Source organism: Macaca nemestrina, chromosome 16 (genome assembly GCF_043159975.1).
Source record: "Macaca nemestrina isolate mMacNem1 chromosome 16, mMacNem.hap1, whole genome shotgun sequence".
Lineage (NCBI taxonomy): Eukaryota > Metazoa > Chordata > Mammalia > Primates > Cercopithecidae > Macaca > Macaca nemestrina.
The window spans coordinates 1883251-1903151 of NC_092140.1; the positions used below are offsets into that span (position 1 = coordinate 1883251).

Genomic DNA, 19901 nt, shown 5'->3' on the forward strand with positions numbered 1-19901 from the left:
AATTTTCCCAGCACCATTTATTAAATACGGAATCCTTTCCCCATTTCTTGTTTTTCTCAGGTTTATCAAAGATCAGATGGCTGTAGATGTGTGATATTATTTCCGAGGACTCTGTTCTGTTCCATTGGTCTGTATCTCTGTTTTGGTACCAGTACCATGCTGTTTTGGTTACTGTAGCCTTGTAGTATAGTTTGAAGTCAGGTAGCATGATGCCTCCAGCTTTGTTCTTTTGACTTAGGATTGTCTTGGAGATGCGGGCTCTTTTTTGGTTCTATATGAACTTTAAAGCAGTTTTTTCCAATTCTGTGAAGAAACTCATTGGTAGCTTGATGGGGATGGCATTGAATCTATAAATTACCTTGGGCAGTATGGCCATTTTCACAATATTGATTCTTCCTATCCATGAGCATGGTATGTTCTTCCATTTGTTTATGTCCTCTTTTATTTCACTGAGTTTGTAGTTCTCCATGAAGAGGCCCTTTACATCTCTTGTAAATTGGATTCCTAGGTATTTTATTCTCTTTGAAGTAATTGTGAATGGAAGTTCATTCATGATTTGGCTCTCTGTTTGTCTGTTACTGGTGTATAAGAATGCTTGTGATTTTTGCACATTAATTTTGTATCCTGAGACTTTGCTGAAGTTTCTTATCAGCTTAAGGAGATTTTGGGCTGAGACAATGGGGTTTTCTAAATATACAATCATGTCACCTGCAAACAGGGACAATTTGACTTCTTCTTTTCTTAACTGAATACCCTTGATTTCTTTCTCTTGCCTGATTGCCCTAGCCAGAACTTCCAACACTATGAATAGGAGTGGTGAGAAAGGGCATCCCTGTCTTGTGCCAGTTTTCAAAGGGAATTTTTCCAGTTTTTGCCCATTCAGTATGATATTGGCTGTGGGTTTGTCATAAATAGCTCTTATGATTTTGAGATATGTTCCATCAATACCGAATTTATTGAGAGTTTTTAGCATGAAGGGCTGTTGAATTTTGTCAAAGGCCTTTTCTGCATCTATTGAGATAATCATGTGGTTTCTGTCTTTGGTTCTGTTTATATGCTGGATTACGTTTATTGATTATGTTGAACCAGCCTTGCATCCCAGGGATGAAGCCAACTTGATCATGGTGGATAAGCTTTTTGATGTGCTGCTGGATCCGGTTTGCCAAGATCTCATTTTTCATCTATCAGATAAAAATTTACAAACACACGAAATATATTCTGTTTGCTCACACTTTGCTTGTGGCAAAATGGCATAACCCCTGTGGAGTGAATGAGGCAGGTTTTTGGAAAATCCCATATCCTGTTTCTAAGAATCTGTTCCAAAGACAGACTGGCAAAAATAAAAGTGCCATAGGCATGGCTTATTAGTCACACTATTTGTAATAGCAAAACACTAAAAGCAGAACAAAAAGCCAAAACAAAGAACCCACACCTGTAAACCACCTTCATATCCGTCAGGAAGGGACGTGTGAAGACGCCGTATTTATTCACACATTGGACACAGCAGAGGATGTCTGATCTGCTGCCATTTACACGAGAGAGGAGACGCAGCTATGCAGACCAATGCAGATATATTTGTTTTATACTAAAACCCGAGTGGAAGAATTAGACCATAAAGTAGCATTTCAAAGTGGTTACTTATGGGGGTGGTGAAAATAGGGTAGAGAGGTCAAAAGCAGAAGCTGGACTTCTCTCAGAACACCCTGCTACCTGCTGTATAGACAGGGCTGGGAGGGGGCGAGGTTTCCAGAGGCCGCACTCGTTCTCAGGCCAGAAGGGACACAGCCTGCCAGCCTAGCCGCGCCTCCTTAACTCACATGCCAAATCCATCATATGACCTTGGAACTATGTAAAGATTGTGCATAGTTATCAAACTTGATTAAGTTTTAACAGTCCTAAATTCAAAAACAAAATGAAACAGATGAACATGCGTATGTATTGAGTTAGCCACCACCACAGAGAGGCCTTTTCCAACGACTTTAACATTCAGTAATTTAACTGTGGCATCCCTACTGGGATATACTCTAAGGACAAAAAGAATCGCAACAGAATCTTACACAGTGTCTTTAGGTGATCATATTGTTGGTGGTAGTGTTGGTACTACACCTCTGAGGTTCTGTGTGTGTGTGAATAAGTGTTTTACTTTTAGAGATGCGTACCATAACATTGATGGATGAAACAATACTGTGTGTGAGGTTTTATTTAAAATAACCCAGGAGGCTTTGGAGCAGAGTTAGGTAGGAGTACAGTTGAAGGAGGTGGCTATAAGGTGGTAATTGTTGATGCTGGGTGATGAGTGTGCGGGAATTTTTTTGTACTTTTCTCTCTACTTTTGGTCATGCCTGATTTTTCTGTAATAAAAATGAAAGATATTTGTTGAGGGATCAGCCTGCTTGAGTGTTGGCCAGGGATGCAAGGCTTTTATTTCAACCAGCGTTTCTGCCTCTAGAATCTCACATGGCGTAAGTGTCTCTGCCTCACACCCATGCCCTACTATACGGTCTGCGCAGTGCCTCTGTGTACACCGGGGGTCCCTGCACTCAACCCCACAGGCTCATGCCCGCCACCGCCCACCGCAGGCACCCAAGAACCTGCCAAGATCACCCACCGTAAGCAACAGGACCGAGCTTATAGCATCACTTTTTTCCTTATCAAGTAACTAATCATACACAAGTGGGGCACTGCTAGGATTTAGCACAAAGTCAAGCCCAGCTGGAGACAGCTCGTCCAGGCGTGCCTCTGACTGTCTCTGTATGAGGAAGCTGTGGCCAGACTCCTGGACCTTCTCCTAGGCCATCCGTGTGCTTCCTTGTAAAATCCAGTTTTACCAAAAATTCCTGCAAAGTCAGTTTAGCAGGGACCCCATCCTTGATGTCTGAGATGTCTCCTGGGCCTCCTCTGCCTCCACCGTTCCCGGTGACATCAGCACCCAGGCTGCCCCCTGCCTGTCCCCCTCCTGCACCCTGCCTGCATCCTGCCTGCCCCTCACCTGCATCCCACCTGTACCCTGCCTGCACCACAACTGCCCCCCGCCTGCCCCCCGCCTGCCCCCTGCACCCCAGCTGCCCCCCACCTGCCCCTCATCTGTACCCCAGCTGCCCCCCGCCTGCACCCCACTGCCCCCGCCTGCACCCTTCTTGCACCCCAACTGCCCCCACCTGCACCCCAACTGTCCCCACCTGCACCCTGCTTGCACCCCAACTGCCCCCTGCCTGCACCCCAACTGTCCCCACCTGCACCCTGCTTGCACCCCAACTGCCCCCCGCCTGCACCCCAACTGTCCCCACCTGCACCCAACTGCTCCCGCCTGTACCCTGCTTGCACCCAACTGCGCCCCGCCTGCACCCAACTGCTCCCGCCTGCACCCTGCTTGTACCCCAACTGCCCCCCGCCTGCACCCCAACTGCCCCCACCTGCACCCTGATTGCACCCCAACTGTCCCCCACCTGCACCCCAACTGCCCCCGCCTGCACCCTGCCTGCACTCCGCCTGCATCCCGCCTGTCCCCCATCTGCACCCCATCTGCCCCTCGTCTGCACCCTGCCTGCACCCCAACTGTCCCCACCTGCACCCTGCCTGCACCCCAACTGCCCCCGCCTGCACCCCGCCTGCCCCCTGCATGCACCCCTCCTGCACTCTGCCTGCCCCCTGCCTGCACCCCACCTGCTCCCCACCTGCCCCCTGCCTACACCCCGCCTGTACCCCGTCTGCCCCTGCCTGTACCCTGCCTGTACCCCGCCTGCCCTCGCCTGCACCCTGCCTGCACCCCGCCTGCCTTTCACAGGAATCCCACTAGGTCTCCCTCATCCACAGTGCTCCCTCTTAGTCATCTTCCAGACGCTACAGGGGCCCTGGCTGTGGGGTCTTCCCACCAATGCTGCTTCTCCCTGTGTTATTCTTTGGAGCCAGCTTAGTGCATCCCTGTGTTCTCAGACCAGGGCCTCCCAGGTACATTATTCAGCAACTGGCTCAGTTAAAACCAGAAAGGAGAAGCTGCCATGGGCTTCTTCACTCAGGGCCATCCATTCTCATGCACAGATGAGGCAGGGGATGCCCCCAGGAGCCTGTGGAAGGTGGCAACGCCAGGCCTTGGAGAGGCAGAGGCAGGACTCGACTCCAGAGGTGGGGACCCAGACTCTGGACTGGACTGAGGTTTGCCTGAAATAGGAAAGAGGCAAGACCTCCTCTCCACAGGACATACCCACCCATGCCATATCAGTTTACCATCACCACGGCAGCACCAGGACCACTCCCAAGTTACCATTCTTCTTCTAGACATTTCTGCATAATCTGCACCTAATTTGCATGTCATTAAAAGCCTCACTTTAGGGTCTGCCTGCCCTGTGTCCCCAGGACCCATATGTACTCTGGACCCTGAAATTTACCCAAAGGTAAATGCTTATGATATCAAAACGGAATCTCCTACACATTGTTATATATTAGGAGGAACCATAGTGAGTAACCACCACAGTTTAGAGGAGAAGAAGCGGAACCTCCGTTTAAATAAGTTAAAGAGACATAGGAGGGCTGTAACAGACCGAGTGACTTCCACAGTAGCGTTTGATTCTCTCCCAGCTCCGGAGGCCCGCAAGACTAGGGTGTGGGCAGGACCGGCTCCTCCAGGGCCTCTGAGGGTCTGTCCCAGCCTCTCCCAGCTCGTGGAGCTGCCTACTGTCCCTGGTGGTCCCTGGCTCATAGCTGCACCCCTCCAACCTCTGCCTCCCACATCACATGGTTTTCTCCTCTGTGTCCAATTTCCTCTTTGTATGAGGACACCAGTTATATTGAATTAGGGCGCACCCTACTCCACTATGACCGCATCTCCACGAATCTCCTCTGCAGCAATCCTTTGCCCAAATACACTTCCCGCCTTATCCTCAGGTTCCGCATCTATGGATTCAACCAGCTGCAGATCGAACATATTAACAACAATAAAAATAGTACAGATAAAAAATTAACACAACGTAGCAACTATTTGCACATCATGTACACTGTATTAGGTACTATAAGTAATCTAGAACTGATTTAAAGCACATGGAGGAGGCGCACAGGTTATATGCAAACGCCATGCCATTCTGTACAAGGGACTTGGGCATCCATGGGTTTGACGCCTGAGGGGTTCCTGGAACCAGTCTCCTCGAGTGCCAGGGGAGAGCTGTGGAGCCTCATTCTGAGTTGCCTGGGCTCAGACTTCAACTGTGAATTTTAGAGGGACGCAGTCCAGCCTGGGAAAGGAGGCTACAGATGGAGACACCACCGGGAGGTGGCCGGCGAAGCTGGGATGGGAATTAAGCTGCAGAGTGTAACATCTCTTGGGATGAGGGCGCCAGACAAGAGCCTCTGAATTGGCACGCAGGGCTTTTGGTGTCGGTGAGACACACACGTTTATAGTGAGAATTCTTCCCAGAAACGGTGACCCAATAACACTGAAAACAACAACAACAACAAAAAACATAACCATGGCTTTCCTTGGAGTATTTAAAAATATTCTTTGTCCATTTAAGATGACCCGGAATTTCACACCATCTGCTGGATGTGAAATGAAACCCAGAAAGAGAAAGGGGAAGAGACGATGGTCTGCAGGCTTCAGGGCCCAGCCGCGGGCCCAGGTCCATGTGGCTGCCGCCTTCCCTTTCTGTGGTGTGCATAGCCTCCTCTTCTCTGACTGCTACCCCACACCCCCTCTCGTTTCCTCCCTGCTTTCCATGGGGTCTCACTTTATTTGCATGACTTTCTGGGGAAGTTGGGTGGGCAGCCAAAAACAGGCATTTTCAACATGGAAAAAGCCCTTAAACTAACACTTCAGTTCATTTGGATAAAGAAATCCCCAAAGATATCAAAGGCTCTGAAATGATATCATCTACCTAAATATGATGCTCAGAAAATCTAGAAGCCCTCTAGAAACGCTGCTGTGGACAAGGGCATCCCCAACTGTACTGGTGAAAAGTCAACACAAAAGTAGATTCACGAGCAAGAGACTGAGGAATTAATGCCTTTCGTGCTATGTTTCACAGCGCACTTAATTGCCCTTCCAATTCTTCCTTCACAACCATCAGCCTGTAAGCTGGATCTGGGAGTCTTTGTTTCTGGAGACTTCTCTGCTTTCTTTGGAAGGCAGGCTCAACCCCGGTCCTCTATACAACTGTCCTGAGTTAAATCTGGCCAGTCTGAAAAGCCAGCCTTGCTGGTGAGTGCATGAAAATCCTGTGCGTATTTCAAAGGCAGAGAGCCAGGCTCCACGCGACATTCGGTACCTTCCCCAGGGCGGCTCCTCCTTCTCGCTGGCCTCATACCCTAGAACTTAAAGTATAATAAAAAATAAAAAATAAAAAAGGAAGAAAAAACACGCATCATCAATAAAAGAAATATCTAGTTTGTCAAATTCTATTGCTTATATTTATTTTTCTTTTTCTCTATCCCTACATTTTAAAACTTGTTTTCCCATATATAGGTCACAGCTCTGAGCACTGAAATTCTGAGATTCTGTTGGGAAAGACAAGCAGTAAAAAAATCCACAAGAAGCTGCAGCAGCAAATGTTAAGGGTGCATTTTTGGGTTTCATTCAGTATTTCTAGTCTCTTTAATAGTAAGCCTAAGAAATTACCTCCTGCAATAGAAGTAGCATCGATAAAAAAATTATGTTTGCAACTTCTCCTGAGTTTGAAGAAGTACAAGAAAATTTAACGTGAATGAATACAATTTCTGAATCTCTTTTTAAAAAGGTAATACTGTTCATGATGATATATTTGCAAAACCTTCCAAAAACGAGTTTTGTTAGAGAAGAATACACTCCTGTACTCTGTATTTTAAGTTTCATAAAACAAGGCATAAACTTTTAAAGCTGATTTGAGAGGTTTTCCAGAAAATATGTGAGATAATTGCCTTTCTCCTACACAGAACTAAGCTCACCACCTTGTTCTTTTTGTGACAAATTATAAGTAATAGAACAAAGCCTTAAATACTTCCATTGTGGAAGAAGCACGTTTGGAACAAGAACATAGACTATGGATGGGAATAGTGTTTCTAGTTTTAAACCTATTTACACACAGAAATTTTATTAAAACCTGCTTTTTTCTCGTACAAAATAAAAGTGTGAACCAGGAATCTGTCGGGCGTGTCCTGCTATGCCAGCAGGCATCTGGAGGAAATCGCCTCGCCTTTCGTCACTCAATTTCTCTCTAAATTGTACCTGAAAGCAGACCAGAATTACACTGTTTATTGGCAACGCAAAGAGTGCTTGGTGGAAACAGAACGTGCCCGTCCTAAGGAAGTTCAGCGGATCTTCTAACCATTCCTGGTGCAGGATGCGTCCATCACCGGTTCTCTGTCCCATAGACACAGGGGATGTGATTATCCTGCGGAGGAACCCAGGGCCATGACGGCATTCTTATTTTTAAAGTAAAGTGACTTATAGTTAATTTTTAAAAACACCTTTTTGTTTTAAGGGGAGGGAAGGACAGTTTGCTCTCAGAACAGAGAGTGGCCTTTTGTTGTCTTAAAGATCTGTATTAAATCATCTGAAGCTCCTATTTATTTATTAATTTGGGGATTTTCATTGGTACTGTTCTGCCTCGACAAGGATTTTTTTAAATTAGTATTCCAAATAAATGAACACAAGCCCACGAATTAGTTATTTGAACTTAAAATGTGTTCTTATGAAGTAGAAACTTCACAAACTACATTCACACTGGGTTGCAGTTTCTCTTTTCCAAACTTCAGTGTTACCAAATGTTGATTTCCTCCGGTTATTTTCGAAAACGCTTTTCATTATTCTAAGAAACTTGATGAGCTTGTGTGTTCCGGCAGTTCCTCGGTGGGGTGGTGAGGGCGGCCTCAAGGTGCTTAGAGGATGAGAGAGACCCCCTTTCCTCTGGGGGTGCACTTTCTCGGGCTGGACTGATGGTTCTTTCATGGCTTTTAATACTTTCTTGAAATTTTTTTATTGCAAATCAAATGAGACTGCTGAACGAATCTCGACCCCAGCTGGAAGGCATGGTGCCTCATTCCTTTGGAACAACAGGTCACTTCTCAACTACGGCTTTAACCTGAAATGATCTTTGTGCACTGTGAAGACTTGCTTCCCTCCGGGACTTTGTGCTCGGATTTCCCCTCCTCAGAGCAGGGCTCAGCGCATAGCCACTTTCTTCCCACACACACAAGAAAATGAAACGCACTTCTGCGCTCAGGAGAAGCACCCTTCCTGCCCTTGTGTGGATGATTCTGGAGCAGAACCTATTGTCTCGGTTTGCAAAGCACAAAGGAGGTCACCGATGGATCGGATCAGGGTGGAGGTGTGCCCCAGATGAGGTCAGAATATTTGCAGCAGAAGAATGGCAGCTCTCCCCGGCCAGGAGCAGGCCTGCCCCTTGTGTGCTCTGACTCCCCGGCCAGGAGCGGGCCTGCTGCTTCTGTGCTCCTGACTCCTCCCCACATTCTTCTGGTCCGGTTCCCACAGACAGACAGGGCGCGGGAGGTCAGAGTGGACGGAACAAAGGGGACCCCCTGCGGCGAGGCCTTGCTGGGCTGTCAGCACCAGTAATTCATGAGTTCACCTTTCATCTCCATGAGGATCCATGAGCGGTTAAACAGAGACCCATTTTACAGCTGACAAGATTGAAGGGGCTAAGGAGCGGGAGGGAGGCCAAACACCCTAAAATTTATAGTATCCAACCACCTGCTAAACCAGATCCACGCAGGTTCTCCTTTCATTTCTCCCCACATAATGGGATCTGTGTTTCAGAGGCAGCATAATAAACAGGAAATGCACGGTCTGGGGGCATTTTCACATTGTGTGGTTAGAGAAGGAGAGAGGAAGAACCGGAGGAAACAGAAAAAAATGATGCAAAACGGCAGCTCCAGCTCCTGGAGGGCATGGGGCTTCGGGCAGCTCGTCCATGGCTTGGAGGCCAGCTGTGCATCTGAGCCTCGCCACACCCAAGCAGAAAGGAATTCCTGACAAAGTCCTGAATGTGGAAATGGAGTGTGCACTGCAACATCCGACAGTGTGCACGTGTGTGCGTGTATTAGTTGTGTGTGTGCATGTGCCATGTCGACAGGAGGAAGAACAGCACACAGGGAAGAAGCCACACGTGGCTTTTGAGAGATTTCATTTGTAACAGGGCTTCCCCAGCGACTCTTAATGTTTGCTCTGAGACCAGCAAATGAATTAATTTAACATGCGTTTTAGCTGATGATGGACATTGTGTCTCCAAAATAATTCCATCTAATTTTCTTTTAATCAATAGGGCCATAACCTTCTGTGAGGGGGATTTTCTCAGTATTTCTGGGTAGTGTTTGAAAGGAAGTTGAAGGAGGTTGTCCCCCAGTGCAGCAACATGTGTAAAAGAAAGGAAGCCACAGGGCATAGCATGTGCACGTGTGTTTGTGTGTGCACACATGTGTCCTCATTTGCACGTGCATATGTATGTGTGCACTAGTGCATGCCCATGTGTGTGCTGTGCATATGCAGGTGTGCACTTATATGTGTGTGTTTGTGTGTTGTGCATGCACATGTATGTTGCCTTGTGGGGGCACGTATGCTTGTGTGCATGCATACGTGTGTGTGCTTGTGCATATATGTGTGTGCACGTGTGTATGTGTGCCTGTGTGCTTGTGTGTTGTGCACACACATGCATGTTGCATGTATGGCATACATATGTGTGTGTATGTGTGTGTACATGTGCTTGTGTGCGTATATGCATGTGCATATGTGCATGCATGTGAGTGTGCTCATGTGCATGTGTCCGTCTGTGTTTGTGTGTGTTTTAGCTGTTAGTTTAACCCAGGGCAGGGTGACGGTCCCCTCACTCACACGAAGATTTGGACTTGCCCTTGGCATGCCCCGTGGGGCTGTGCGGAGTCCCAGTCTTTGGTGCGGTGTGTTCAGCAGCTCCGTGGGTGCTGCCTGGGGATGTGGTCCCCTAAGGAAAGTGTGCTCAGGGCCTGGCAGCTCTGTTGCTCACGGGGGCGTTTGTCCATCATCGACTCCAAATTTGGTGAGTTTTCAGAGCAGCTGCACAGCCCTGGCAGGCACTCCCCCAGTACATCGTGGCTCCCCAGACCCTCAGGACTCCACCGCGCAAAGCCTCTGTTTTCCACCTGCTACGTCTTCACGTTGGGGGCGCTGCTGATAAAACGGCAGAGGACAGCATTGTGCTTCCTCTCTTCTCGGCAGAAGGGACTGGACAAGGAGGCCAGCAGGAGGGACCCACTTGCTCTTCCTGCTGGCAGTGATTTCTCTCAAGTGCACGCGACCTTCACCCATTCGGTTCCCAGAGACCCCTCTGCGATGTCTTCCACGGGAGCCCACTCTGGCTCAGCCTGCACAGTTACTTCCATTTCTTCCGGTAGGCCCCACAGCCTTCGGGAAGCGACACTAGGCACACAGTGGGCTTTTCGGTGTGGATACACAGGCGTGTGTTAAGGATGCTTGGTCAGCGGGGAAGCTAAGGAAAAAGTTGAGCTGAGATATTTGGGATGGAAGCTCTAGGATGAATGGCGACCCCCACACCTGGCTCTCCCACAGGGTCTTTGGGGCCAGGTGGACCCGGCTCCAGCAGGACAGGCCCCTCGGGTCATTTGTGCTGCAGCAAAGCTCCTGCCTGCAGTGGGGGCTGTGGGAGGTGGCACCTTCCCCACACCGCCCCACCCCTTTGTCATCCATGGAATCCTTGCTGGTTGCTTAGGAGGAGGATTTTTAGGGGTGAGTGCCCAGGGCTCAGATGTGGGAGCTGCAGAATGAAGATCAAAGGAACCCTGTGGTCCGTGCGTCCCGTGTGAGTGGCGGCCGGCGGCAGCCAGCCTGTGAGTGGAAGCCCTGACTCTGCGTCCCTTCGAAGTTCAGGGTCTGGAGGACCGCCCGAGACCCAGGCTAACGCTGCTGAGGCCAGGGAGATTTGAGGACAGCGTGCCCCCAGCAGCTCAGCTTTCCCTGTGCAAGGTGGGATGGGGGAACGGAGATGGACATGCTGGGTGGGTGAGGCACAGCAATCCGGACAAGCCCCCGCTTCACCACTCAGTGTCCCCTCCAGGAGCTGAGCCGACTGTCACTAAGACACCACTGCGTCACATGCCCAGCTCGCGGAGGTGCCGCCTGGCTGCGGATTTGAGCAATGTGACGGTCCTCTGGACACTGGAGCACGGCACACCGTGGTGGTCTCCACTTGTGCCTTCCTCTTCATGTCAACACGAAGAAACGCACCTCTGCACAGACGCCCCTCCTTAGAAGCATCCAGAGCTCCTGAGAACTGGCTCACGCTCCCCTGGCCTGGCATCTGCAGCTGAGCTCATCTGCCAAGACCCTCAGGGACTGGTGGTCCTTTGGGGCAGCTCCTCCTCAGAAGCCTGCCCTAGGTCTCTTTCACGGCAGCTGTCTGGGACACTTCATTGGTGGCAGAGACTCCCAGGAAGAACATTTGTGACCCAACCACCAAATGAGAGGGGTGCTGGCCACTGCAGACCTGAGAGGAAGGGCTCTGGCTTGCAGAGGTGTCTATGCCACTTCAGCCCTCAGAGGTGAAGAACTTGGTGCCACCCTGCCCTGGCTGAGAGGGCGAGAAGGGCCTGGATGATGCCACAGGTCTCCAGGGGGGAGATCATCTCCCATGACCTGTGTTCCTTCCCTGGGCCCAAAAAAATGACAGGCCAGCTTCCAATGTGCACGCAGGCTGTCGGGTGGCCAACTGCCCCGGGATGGCCTCTGCTCCCACCTCGGTGTGGTGGTGGTGGCCTCTGCTCCCCGCTTGGTGTGCTGACGGCGGAGAAGTCCCTTCACTTGTGGGCAGAGCACAGGTGTCAGCAGAGGAGACACTGAACGCACAGAACACATAGTGTGTGTTCCCGGCTGTGTGACTGTGGGCAGTCCCTGAGATGGGGGGTTTGTTTGTTCATCTGCACAGTGGGATTCGATTGCCAGTGGGGGCCTGGGCAGGCTGTGGGAAGAGCTCAGTACCTGGTGTCCTGGCATCAATGGACATTGGGTGGCATGAGGTGAGTGATCAAGCATTGGATCCTTTCTTGTTAATCTGGCTTCAGAGGGAGGATGAGATGGGGCCCAGCGTGAAGGCCTTGAAGTCAGAAATGGACATGGAGGGAAACAGCCTGAATGTAGCCGGAGGCCCTACTAACGCTGCCCGGGACTGGTCCAGCAGCCATCCTGTGTAGGCGGGCCGTTTCAGACGTGGCCAGGGGACAGAATATTAACACCTCATGTTGGTAAGCACGGGGCGCCTTTGTTTTCTGTGTTTTTAAACCCATGGCCCTTTTGAAACATAGGCTTAGTGGGCAAGTAGCTTGTCCCCGTTTTACAGATGGGGAAACTGAGTCCCAAGGGACCGTGCTCACTGATACCAGTTAATGGCAGAATAGAATGAGAGCTGGTTTTCTGCTGTGCCACCTTCAGAGCCAGATTCCTCCATCAAACCTAGGGAAAGATACATTGCCCCAGGATAAAAATCAGTACAGTGAGTTTTTATTGTATGATATTTAAGGTGAAATAAAGTTGAAATAATGTTGAAGCCAAGTTGAGCATGAGTCAATTCTTTTAATTGAAAGGCATTTAAAATACATCGCCGTTGTATGGTTCTTTAAGAAACACTGGGATGAATCTTTTGTAAAGTGGCAAATCCTTTTGACACGTCAACAGTCACTCTTCATGTATCTTAATGTGTAGATTTCATTTTTCAAATATCACGTCTCTTGAAGCAGGTCACACCTTTACGAAGGGTCTGGAAGGGAGAGGATTTGACAGCTGGGCACCTGCATTTACAGGTTTTGCATCAATTGCAAATCTTGCAAATAAAATAATCTCCTTAAAAAATAAGAATAAAATTTGTAGCAATTTTTCTCTCCAATTTTCTTTCTTGGCATTTCAGTATGTTTATCACTTGATCTCTGTGAATCATAAATCACCCCATAATCACACAAAATGCCCCCAGGATATGTCTCCCTCTCCCTTAATGACAGCAGCCAATTGTTGATTGTTTATTTGATCCGAGAGGCATACTTCATTCACCCAAAGCTTTTCAAAGAGCCAAGATGAAGAGCCAGCCTGGAGATGGCTTCCCGCCCTGTCTGGTGGGCACCCTGGAGCTGGGGGCTGTGATGAGGGCGGAGGCACGGGTGGGCCCAGTCAGCCCAGCCTGACCCCGAAACTGTAGGGCCTCAAGTGTGCTGTGGGCTCCTGCCAACTTAAAACAAATATGATACTTACTTCCCAGATGACCTTTTACAATGGGATTCGAGAAAGCCAGTGGAGTTTTATTTGAGGACGTTTTTAATCAATTTGGAAATTGATTTTGTTGGTCTGATGTCAAGCTGTCATTTTTCAGAGACCCGAGTCTTACCTCTCAGCCTGAGGCTTTCTGGCAAACCCATTCCACAATAAAAGCAGCATTGGCCACCTGAGGAAGTGGGAGGAAGAATTGGGAGGCTTTATCTTCTCCTCTTTTGATGTCGATAAGTAACGTAGGGTCTTAAAGTCCCTCGTGGAGTCTTCGAAACCCAGCTCCTTGCGTTTAAACAAGCACCAGGTGCTTTGTGTCCCTCTCCAGTGGCCGCTGCCTCTGCTGCATGGAAGTGACATGACGGGGTCCTAGGATTTCACAGGTAAAGGGAATTCAGCTCAAGCACCCCATTTTACAGGTAGAGAAAAATTGAGGCCTAGAGAGGGAATGACATGAATTTCTAAGCTGCTGAATGATGGAGAGAAAAGGTTAAACTGGGCCTCAGACTCCTAGAACTACAGTTATGGCCTCTCCTTCTGGGGCATTCCTTCTGGTGACCTTGGACCTCGGGGAGGCTTGACAACAACCAAACAGCAACGCCCCCCAGTCGTCAGCTCCAGACAGCAATACCCCCCAGTCGCCAGCTCCAGACAGCAATGCCCCCCCAGTCGTCAGCTCCAGACAGCAATACCCCCCAGTCGCCAGCTCCAGACAGCAATGCCCCCCAGTCGCCAGCTCCAGACAACAATGTCACCCAGTCGTCAGCTCCAGACAGCAATACCCCCCAGTCGCCAGCTCCAGACAACAATGTCACCCAGTCGTCAGCTCCAGACAACAATGTCACCCAGTCGTCAGCTCCAGACAGCAATGCCCCCCAGTCGTCAGCTCCAGACAGCAATACCCCCCAGTCATCAGCTCCAGACAACAATGTCACCCAGTCGTCAGCTCCAGACAGCAATGCCCCCCAGTCGTCAGCTCCAGACAGCAATGCACCCCAGTCGTCAGCTCCAGACGGCAATGCCCCCCAGTCGTCAGCTCCAGACGGCAATGCCCCCCAGTCGTCAGCTCCAGACAGCAATGCCCCCCAGTCGTCAGCTCCAGACAGCAATGCTCCCCCCAGTCGTCAGCTCCAGACAACAATGTCACCCAGTCGTCAGCTTCAGACAACAATGCCGCCCAGTCATCAGCTCCAGACAGCAATACCCCCCAGTCGTCAGCTCCGAAGCAGCCCCGGCTACAAACTGAGGATATCGTTAAACTCTAATTTGTCAGTTCTCTGATGCCACCTGGGTGCCTGGAGCTGTAGTATTCATGGTACTATTTACCGTATGATACTGGCAGAGGGGTTGATGGACAGGACAGGTGAAGCAATGGCTAGGACAGAGAGTGGATCTATCACAGTCTCCAACAGGGACACAGTCTCCCAGAGCAGCCACGGGGCGGCCGGGTCTGTGCTGCCCTCCCTGCTTCTTGCCAGTGTGCCCGGATCCCACACATCTGGCTGATAGGAGCCATCTTGCTGGTGGAACATGGTGGGTTGGGACGCTGCCCCAGCCTCTGGCAGTATGGGAAGCAGTGGGGGGCCACCAGGTGCTACAGCCTGAATGTAGGTGCCTCTCAAATGTGTAGAGCGAAACCTAAGCCCCATGTGATGTTGTTAACAGGTGGGGCCTTCTGAGAGGAGGCTTGGTGATGGGGCTCCTCCCTCGTGAACAGGATCCTCGCCTTATAATGGAGGCCAAAGGACACACCCAGCCCCTTTTCCTCTCCCACCCCCTCCCCACCTGAGGATGCGGCCCAGAGGCGCCATTTTGGAAGCACAGGCTGGGTCCTCACCGACCGGGAACCAGCTGGTGTCTTGATCGCGGACTTCCCCGCCTCCAGAACGATAAGAAATAAATTTCTATTGTTTATAAATTACCAATTCCAAGGCATTTTGTGATAGAAACATGACTAGACTGGGACACCTGGGCTACCTTTGTCACACCTGGTCAAAGCTGCCTAGTCAACCTACGAACACTGTCTCCAGCTCTCCCTTGCATCTGGAGACTGGCCCGTTTTATGTTTTCATCAGCCTCTGCCTGAATCCCTCATGAGACCTCCATCCAGAATCTGTATGGAGCAAGAATGAGGACGCTTTCAGGATCCTGTGTGACTTCTGCTGAAACAAGTGTACTCGGTTACAGTAGGGGCTAACAGGCCGCTTGATGCTTGGACCTGTGTGACTTCCTGCTGAAGCCAGTGTACTAGGTCACATCAGAGCTAATAGGCCACTTGCATGCTTGGATGTCTTCCTCAGAACACCCTTGAATGCTCTTTCAAAAGCCTCTCCCACCACCCCTTTGTCTTTCTCTCTGTTTCCCTGTCTCTGCCTTTGCACATGAGTGTCCAAGCCCTCTTGGTGAGTAACAATGCCTGCAGATATTTGAGATAAACCATTCGTGCCTCGACCATGCCTGTAGTGAAGGTGGTGGGGCTGTGTGGGGCTGTGTGTGGCTGTGTGACACGAGGGAGCTGGGGCCGGGCTTGGGTCTGAGGGCATCGGGCTGCTAGGATCTTGCCTCTAGATCCTGAACCTGCCAACGCCGGTTCTTATTCAGTCCGTGTTAGCCAGGTGAGGACCGGTTAGCATCGAGAAAGTGTAGCCTGGAGTTTGAAACAGAATGTGATGAAACTCTTCTCACTGTTAGGATTTTATTTTATTTTATTGTACTCGAAGATCTCAAGCCAGGCAGTCACACAGTACATTGTTCTGTTTATTGACATTTCCTTCATCAGCACCCTGACAGGAAAAAGACGATTTGATTCCCATTTGTTTTCCTTGCCAAAATAATGAAGACTGTGATGAGTGTTTGTTTAATATGCACCCCCCACTTTTTTTGGAAGAGAAGAGCAAAGAAAGATCAAGGGAGGAGGAGCACCCATTACCTTCATGGAACAGGAGGGGCGCATGCATAATAGATACGGCAGCCATGGGAACAGGAACCAGGGTACCGGGACACCAGGGAACCAAGGAACCAGGGAACCAGGAAACCTGGGAACCAGGGAACCAGGGAACCAGGAAACCAGGGAACCAGGAAACAGTGAAACAGGAAACCAGGGAACCAGAGAACCAGGGGAACCAGGAAACCAGGGCACCAGGGAACCAACCAGGGAACCAGGAAGCCAGAGAACCAGGGAACCAGGGAAACCAGGGTTCTGAGGAAGCAGGAGAAGGGAGGAGGGAGGGAGAGAAGGAGAGAGGGTGTGAGGGAGAGAGGGTGTGAGAGAGGAGGAAGGAATGAAGAGAGAGAGGAAGGCAGGGAAGAAAGGGAGAGAGGGAGGGAGGGAGACAAGAAAGGAAGAAAGAAAAGAGGGAAGAAATTAAAGAAAGGAAGGAAGGTAGGGAAAGAGGGAAGGAGGGAGGAAGGAGGGAAAGAAGGAAGGGATGGAGGGAGGGAGGACGGGAGGAAGGAGGAAAGGAAGGAAGGGGAGGGAGAAGGAAGGAATAAAGAGAGAGGAAGACAGGGAATGAGGGGAGAGGGAGGGAGAAAGGAAAGAAGGAAGGAAGAAAGGAAGAAAAAAAGAAGGGAAAGAGGGAGGGAGAGAGGAAGGAAGGAAGAAAGGAATGGAAGGAGGGAGGGAGGGAGGAGGGAGGAGGAAGGAATGAAGAGAGAGAGGAAGGCAGGGAAGGAGGGGAGAGAGGGAGGAAGGGAGAAAGGAAAGAAGGAAAGAAGGAAGGAAGAAGGAAAAAAGGAAGGGAAAGAGGGAGGAATAGAGGAAGGAAGGAAGGAAAGAAGGAAGGAAGGAAGAAAGGAAGAAAGGAAGGAAGGAAAGAAGGAAGGAGGAAGGGAAGTTGGTACTAAATTCTTGCAGTGCCCGGGCACTCTTCCCCTAGTGGGCAGGGCGGAGAGACTGTGAGCGCAGAGACGCTGGCATGCGTGTGGGTGCAGGGAGGCAGGAGGAGGCTTACTCTGGGGTTCTCTGTGTCTGTGCTGGCCACACAAATGCGCTGTGTCCACTGAGATGCGGTCTCTCCGACAGCGGTCTGGCGCCGCCGAGCACGAAGGAGTCAACGAAGGACACGAGTCTCAGGTGCTTCCCTCCGAGTGGGGGTCGCTTTCTTATTTCAGCCAAAACAGAACTTCACGTTGGAAAATAACACTAATTCGGACTGTATCCAACAGGCACGTGCAGCTAGGAAAGTCTGCCTTTCGCCAGGGCTTCACTGGTTTTCCTGATGTGCACGCCACCTGCAAACGTGTAGAGCCCAGACTCTGTGCGACGTGTGGGTGGGACTCTATGTGTGCCAGGTGACATCTCCGTGTGACTCCTCGTGGCTCGTGGGCTGGCGGGCACTGCTTATCGCCCCTTCTGTTTCAGTCTGGGCATCGTTCCTGTCACGAATCTCCCCCTGCCCTTGCTCCCCAGACACCCCAAGGGACTTTGCCACTGTTCCCCGTCACTGGCCACCTGCAAAGCCTGGGTCGAAGGTGCTATGTCAGCAAGGCTGGGGCTGTGCGTTCAGCTACAAAGCCCTGAACTGGAAACTGGCTGCTCAGGGCATACAGGAGGACGGGAAGAGTGTCCTGCCAGGTGCCCAGCGCTCTGGGCTGTGGTTTCCATCCCATCTGTGTGTTCTTTCCTGCTTAACGTTTGTAGGTCTAAGTCTTAGTTAGTGTATCTACAAAATGAGGAAGGTTGGGTCACATTATCTGCTAGGAGTTATGGAGCAATGATGGGTGTGTCTACACTTTTAAAGTTCAAGATGCCTGGACTTTATTTTCAGTAATGTGATGGATTTACTTTTCAAAAATAACTAGCTTTGGTACACCACACTTAATATGCCAGATAAATGAAAAGAAAAAAAAATTCTTTTACTGAATGGCTGAGTTTGAGGAAAAATAACAGAACTTATCAGAGTCAGAAACACGTTGAGAAAAGAAAGGCGTGCATTTAAACTGGCACTCTTACCCAAGATGTCTGCTGGCACCCACGGTCCCAGTCATCTGACTTTCAGTGGACCTCACCCTTGAAGGAGACAGAGCCTGAGGCCTGTGCGGGGCAGCCAGGGCACAGTACCCGAATCAGTGGAACAAAAACTTCTGCCCACCGATGGTGGCCCCAGCCTTGGCTCTGAGAGCAGCGCAAGTAAAGTCTTCCCTCAGAATTCCCAGCCATAAGCCTGTGCTCACGGGCTTTGAGGTCTAAATGTACACTAAACATACGATTTTTAAGAAAGACAAAAAATTTAACTTGAGGTGTCCCAGAATTGATAATACTCCTGAGTTCTTGGGAGAAACAAAATAAAATCCTCCTTGAAGAAACTCACTTTAAGTCCTCAAAGAATTACAGTAGATAAAATGCCAAGACACATGGGCTCATAATCAAAACAAAGAGACATACAGGAAATAAGACGTGAGACAAAAAGTCAACTGCGAATAACTGAAGATACAGAAAGTATTAGATACAGAACAGAAAAAAAGAATGTTTAACACATTGAAGGAAATAAACGAGGATATTGAAAGTCGGAGAAAGCAGCACAAGGTTGCCAAAACTGACCAAGAAGATTTCAAAACCACTCAAAAGCCCTTGAATTTTTAAATCTATATTTGAAATCAGACTCAACAGAAAGGGTAAGCAGAACATTTGATACAACTGCAGAGAGAATCAAGGAGCTGGAAGATGAAGTTGAAGAAATTATTCAAAATGCAGTTCTGGAAGCAAAAAGAGAAACATAGGAAATAAATATTAAGAGGCTTTAAGGATCAAGTGAGGATGATTGATACATTTATGATGAGAATTACGGAATAGTTATGGGAACAAGTGGAGACAGATTGGGAATTTTCCAGAATAGACAAACTATATCCATCCTAAGAGCTGGGAAGTCCCCTAAATTATGGATTTTTTGTAGATATAGAGAACCAAATTTTAAAATTTATCGGGAAAGTCAAATAAAATAGAATGGCCAAATCACATTTGAAAAAAGATGAGTAAAGTTGGAGGAATCACACTACTCAATTTTAAGATGTTGTAAAGATGTAGCGATGAAGGAAGTATGCTATCACAGAAAGGATGCTAACACAGAAAGGATGCAATCACAGAAAGGATGCTGTCACAGAAAGGAGGCTATCAAGAAAGGATGCTGTCACAGAAAGGAGGCTATCACAGAAAGGATGCTAACACAGAAAGGATGCTGTCACAGAAAGGAGGCTAACACAGAAAGGATGCTGTCACAGAAAGGAAGCTAACACAGAAAGGAGGCTGTCACAGAAAGGAGGCTATCACAGAAAGGAGGCTGTCACAGAAAGGAGGCTAACACAGAAAGGAGGCTGTCACAGAAAGGAGGCTATCACAGAAAGGAGGCTGTCACAGAAAGGAGGCTGTCACAGAAAGGATGCTAACACAGAAAGGATGCTAACACAGAAAGGAGGCTATCACAGAAAGGAGGCTGTCACAGAAAGGAGGCTGTCACAGAAAGGAGGCTAACACAGAAAGGAGGCTGTCACAGAAAGGAGGCTGTCACAGAAAGGAGGCTGTCACAGAAAGGATGCTAACACAGAAAGGAGGCTGTCACAGAAAGGAGGCTCTCACAGAAAGGATGCTAACACAGAAAGGAGGCTGTCACAGAAAGGAGGCTATCACAGAAAGGATGCTGTCACAGAAAGGAGGCTGTCACAGAAAGGAGGCTAACACAGA

General features: G+C 49.4%; 1 long non-coding RNA gene across 1 annotated transcript; it reads right to left on the reverse strand.

Annotated features, from left to right (window-relative positions):
- Positions 1 to 12521: 12521 nt before the first annotated feature.
- Positions 12522 to 16235, reverse strand: LOC105485279 (uncharacterized). The gene is made up of 3 exons (XR_989451.2): positions 16152 to 16235; positions 15211 to 15335; positions 12522 to 13591 (listed from the first exon to the last, which is right to left on the reverse strand). It is a non-coding gene; the product is annotated as an uncharacterized lncRNA (long non-coding RNA).
- Positions 16236 to 19901: the final 3666 nt, after the last annotated feature.